Source organism: Fundulus heteroclitus, chromosome 22, assembly GCF_011125445.2.
Source record: "Fundulus heteroclitus isolate FHET01 chromosome 22, MU-UCD_Fhet_4.1, whole genome shotgun sequence".
Lineage (NCBI taxonomy): Eukaryota > Metazoa > Chordata > Actinopteri > Cyprinodontiformes > Fundulidae > Fundulus > Fundulus heteroclitus.
In genome coordinates this window covers 21993568-21999567 of record NC_046382.1, presented here as the reverse complement: position 1 = coordinate 21999567, position 6000 = coordinate 21993568, and positions in this window count along the sequence as shown.

Sequence of the window (6000 nt, the reverse complement as noted above, 5' to 3'; positions counted from 1 at the left end):
TGCTGTGCATTTGCATCATTGGAGGCAATGATTGTAGAAATATCCGCGTTTTTCTTTGCAAACTAGCAGAAGCTGAGGCAGACTTTGAAGGTCTTTATGAACATCAATTTTCAAGTCTTACCAGAAATCACAGGATTTGAGTCTGGAGTTTGCCTGGGCCTTTCTAATAATGTCTGGCTTTAATTGAAACCATTCCGGCTCCAGATGAATGTTCAGGGTCGTTGTCCTGCGAGAAAAGCAAACCCATGCCCCAGTATCTCGCTTTTGCTGCCACACACAGTTTTTCTCCCAGGATTGCATCTGTTTGGCTCCATCCAGCTTTGGTCTTACAAGCTTCTCGATCAGTGCTGAAAAAAAGCATCCCTGCATCCTGGAGCCTTTACCATAGTTTGACGGCTGTCATGATGTGTTTGAGGTGTCATTCTTCTATCACACGTTTTATTTCTGCATATTGGCCAGTTTTCATCTCAAGTGACCACAGCACCCTCTATCTTATTAGCTGTGCCACCTAAATGGACTGTGACAAACTACGGAGGACACCTCTTACTGCTTTCGTTCTACTATACAACAATCTTGCCACATGGAAAACAGTTGGTGTTTGGAGCCCAGGATGTTGTTTGATCAGCTAAACTTCTTCTCAGCTTTATTTCTGACCTGTCTGCTGTGGTTCTTGTTCTTCGTGATGATTTTCATTCATTATTGGTCTCTGATAAACCTCTGAGGCCTTCACAGAACAGCTGGATTTATACTCGGAGTATCTATTTACTAATTAACTGACTTTCAAAGGAAATTAAGGTTCATTGAATTTCATTTAGGGGCAACTAAAACATATACTCCCCACTATGAGCATATGTGGTAATATGCAATACTTTTCATTGTAAAAAAAAAACCATTGTATTACCTGCATCATTTTCCTTCCACCTCTCAATTATGAACTACATTGTTGATTTATCAATAAAAAAAAAATCCCAGTAAAATACATCGACGTTTGTGGTTATGATGTGACAAAATGTGAAAAGGGGTAATTGAGAGAGAAATATCATTGGTGTCAGAATAAAACCTGTTGGGCGTAGTGGTAAAGTTACCTTAATTCTATTTAACAATGTTTTCACCAACTTATTTCCACCTTGAGTCTGTATCTGTTTGACTAAAGCTGTGCACCACCTTGAAGGCGACGCATTTACTGCTCCAGGACAACAACAGTTCAAGACACGATGAAAGTTGAGCAACAACTGCTTCAGAGTTCGGACACGTTAAATATCAATAATATTTACTTGTGTAATGTGTTTATACGTAATGTAGAGATGTTTATTTTTTTTTGTTTTTGTTTTTAGGAGAGGAGACTTTCCATATTTAATATGGAAAGTCTGCCTTTATTATTTTATGTTGAGATAAAAGTTGACTTTGATAATAAAAACCCACGTATACACGAGTTTGTCATGTATTCTGTTTTCTTCCACCTGCTGCAGACGTACATGAAACATGGGAAGAGATCTGAACCTTGCCCGTAAACACGAGCGGAGCAAAAGGAAGGGTTTGATTTATACTCGTACAGGAGCACAAAGGGAAGAACAGATAAACCCTTGCCCAGGGAGATAATAAATACAAACCGTCGCTTTCTGCCTGCATCCTTTCATGATGGTTGTGCAGTTTTTATCTCGCTCTCTTTCAGGCCCTCGCTCTAACAAAGTGCTACATGCTACGGCCCCAGATGTGGGAGCAGCTGGAGCGAGCCTTTGTAGTGGTGTCTCGTCACCGCTTGAGGCGGCTGCCGATGGGGGAAACGTGGAGCCAGGATGGGCTCAAACTGCAGACTCAGACGGGCCACACCTGAAGCACACATGGCTTTACAGTCGACTGATGCACAGATAACCAGGACTCGCTTGATGCTTGTGTTTGATGGAGCTTTGGTTTCACCTCCAAAAGCCAAAATCTCCACGCTAGTGATTTCTGTGCTGACGTTTCATGCCTGTGTGCCGTTAGCACAGGGACGCCATGATCCAAAGCATGTACCTTTAATTACATTTTGTTATAGTTTCTGTAAACTCGAAATGGGGCTCCTGCTTTTATGTGAAGATCGGAAATGTTTTCCCCCAGAAATAGCCTTTCTTTTCGCATGTGGTTCGCTTTAAACAAGTCGACTCTTTTGACAAGTAAGAGTCAAAGCAGGCTTGTTAACACTTGGCCGTGTTCCTGCGTAGCGGTACCCATTGTGCAGTCGGCCAAAGATAACTGCTGATTTAGATTAATATTTACACATTCTTTACTTTTTGATCCCAGGGACAGAAAGCAGACGTTAAGAGAAGAATTGGGCAGCAGTTGCTTGAAATCTACCTTTGCATGACTTTTCTTTTACAAGCACTAAGCTAATTACATGCAATCCAAACGGTGTGTGCGGTAGATTCAGAATCTTTGAGCAGAAAGCAATAAATTAACACTAATTGAACGGGTTGATGTGAACAATGAGGCCTAAGGGCCTGGACATGACTTCCTCTGGCCGTAGCTAATTGCGTTATGATTTAGGAGGACTGTGCTGTGTCTGGCCACTTTGTGCGTGACAGAGCCTCCGCCGTGGAGGTATCTGTTGCTCAGGCCCAGCTAACATTGTTTATACACTCGGATCCATTTTGAGGCATGCGAGCCCCCGCCACCCCCCGCCCGTTAGCAAACACTAAGGATTTCTTGATGTTTACTCTGTATATACAGGAGCCAGCCTAAATAAGACTGCCATGAACACCAGTTCTCCATAAAACTGATGGACCAGATTAGGCTTTGGCCCGAAACGTCCGCGTCCCGGCATTTGGGACCATTTTGACCCAGGCGGGGTTATTAAAACATAAATATTTATGTTGCTTTGCTTCCCTTGGAGCCCAAGCACACAGTCTGTGCAGAATATTATGATATAAGACAGATTTGTTGAAACCATTAGACTTTTCTCTGAGAAGCAGACTGGTGTTCGGTGACAGTGTCCTTGTTAGGTTGTATGGAAAGGACATAAAATAATCTGCAAAGTTTTTTGTTTCTTTTTTTGGAAGTGGCTTTTATAAATCTTTTTTTATTATTATTATTTAACATCAACTAATGCCCTTGACAATACAATACTGCCACAGTTTTCTCTCGGTGCACATAATCAGGTCAGCTGACAGCTTTGTCAGGGCGCAGGACAACACTTGTCAAACACAATATATCGTCCACAGTATGTTTTTTCATGCTCTGGAAATCTCTGATAAAGCTTTCTGTATTTTATATAGCATATGTTCTCTGTAATATACTGCACTAATTTACCTTTTCTTAACTTTGTAAGAGAACAGCAAGCATGTTAAGTAAAATTAAGTATTTTCTGAGTGGCTGTTTATCATCCAGTCCCTAAATTTTTTTCCCCGTACATTGTGGGTATTTTGGGAATTCCCTGCTCTCTGCATCTGTTGACAGTTTTGGTCATTTTTGTCGGCCGTAATACAGGATTGCTGAAATGAAGTCTTTCTCTGATCTATTCTGCTCTCTGACCAGGCAGCCAGCCCCTCCATCTGCACTGTTATCTGTGGTGGGCAAGGATGTAACTGTAGGTCTACCGTTAGGGTTTTTAAGCTCTCTGCCAATTTATTTACTGAATCATTTTATTTTGTTAAAGGATTCAGGCTAACATAACAGTTATGTATTAGAAAAACACTGTAATACGTTTACAATGATTAACCTAATGTTCCTGTTTACCTTGTATTTACTGTAAACCTTTTCTGTTCCACGTCAGTTTGATAAAAAAAGTCTTACTTTTTTCATGAAAAAAAAGTCTTACTTTTTTGATGAAAAAAGTCTTACTTTTTTCATCTTTTTTTTTCTCATTAAGAACAAAATATTTTACACTTGTAGGATGTATTTTATGTCATAGAAAAATTACTAAATTTTCCAGGTTTACTCAGTTTCATGGTGTGCTATAATTTGGTTGGGAAAAATTACAACACACGATTCAATAACAAATCCAGCCCAAAGTTATTAGAGAGGAGCGGACTAAATCTAAAAATGTTTTCATTGACAGTTTATAGGTCTGTTACCTTGTCATCTGTCTCTCGCTGAGTTCTCTCTCTCCCTCGCTCTTTGTCCCCCCTTGTCAAGCGGGCGTGCACATAACAGCAGTTTACCGTCTCCTATTACGGTCAAAAACTAAAAGGTGAACATGTGTGTGACTTGTGGTTTAGCCTTGCTCAGAATTAACCACTACATTCAAATTCATGTTAAATGGGGGTCTGTACACACCTGCCGTTATTTAAAGTGGCTCTGATTAAGTAAAGTTTAGCTGTCAAATGAAGCAAGCTCGTTTGCATTCGTCCCATCTCACAGCAAATGGCATTGGACTGTGGGGAACTTCCTAAGCATCCGAGGGATCTCATTGTCAAAAGGTATCAGTCAGGAAAAGAGTACCAAAAAATGCCAAGCTGTAAACCAAGGAACACAGTGAATATAATATTTAATAGGGATATAAAGAAAACCCCTGGTGAAACAGGGACTTTACGAAGACATGGACGTCCGTTCACAATTGAAAAGACAAGAAGACAACCGGTCAGGGAAATGGTCAAGAGGCCTATGACAACATTAAAGAACAGCAGATTAAAATTAGCTGCCCTGCTAATTTCACATTTGCATCTGTATCCCTTACTGATGTCCCTTAATGTGCTTGTCCCTTTCAAATAAATAGATTAAAAAATAGAAAAAAAATATTTCCACCTACTGGCTGTGTAGTATCTGTAATAAAAAAAAAAAAACTCAGATGCTTCATATTTGCCTGAAATATGGGGCATGGCGGCAAGGCAAGATTTTTCACATGGAGAAAAAACATTGCAGCCTGGCTAAATTTTGCCATAATTTGGTGCTAAACCAACAATGCACATCTCCAAAAGCACATCATGCCCACAGTAAAGCATGGTGGTTGCAGTATCAGGCACCATGAACTTTATTTTGATTTTTTTTAGCAGAACAACGAACCAAAACATTCATCCAAATAGATAGATAGATAGATAGATAGATAGATAGATAGATAGATAGATAGATAGATAGATAGATAGATAGATAGATAGATAGATAGATAGATAGATAGATAGATAGATAGATAGATAGATAGATAGATAGATAGATAGATAGATAGATAGATAGATAGATAGATAGATAGATAGATAGATAGATTGATTTGGGTTATAATTTTTAGACTGGATTACTTTATTTCTTCTACAGATATGTATCAGATGTGTATGTGCATGCATCCGGATTGTGTTCCTTTGTGTGTGATTTATTATTTTGTCTGAACCCCTGTAGAAAGGGGAAAAAAAATCCAGGATTATCTCCTGCCCGCCCTACCGGCCCGCTCACCCATTTTTCTTCATAAAATGTTAGCTGAAAGCCAAAGGGCAAGATCCCGTCTAATCTAAATCTAAATCTTGAGGCTGCATTCCACAAATGCCAAACTATTATCTCGAACACTCAGTCCGTCATGTGCTCCACTTCATTCATCAGCACATGACTTTTTCCTGCCTCACTGATCATCTGGCTCCTGGAAGAACAGTTCACTGAAGAGAGGGGATCCAGAGCTGGTGTACGGCGGGCCACTGTAACATATAATCACACTACAAGCCCATACAGAGTTGTTTTTTCATCTAAATGTCAGGTTGCTCTTTGTCAATATGACGTTTTCCACCAGAATTACAGGAAAAACAAACAAGCTGTCAAGGTATCAAACTGCCTGCAAAACCATGTGATCACTCTCATGGATTGATTTATTATGATGGGTATGCACTACTGATATAAGTATAAATCAGTTTCTAATTTAGCAAAAATCAATGTTCAGGTATCTAGAGAAGCTGTTATCTTGTTCACAATCAACATTTTAATAACTCTTATGTTAATTGTGTATTTACAAATACATTTCCACAAGTATGTTTTAAATGTGAACTGGATCTTGTAGATATCTAAGATGGGAATTTTACAAAGAAAAACAAGTGTATATGGAACATC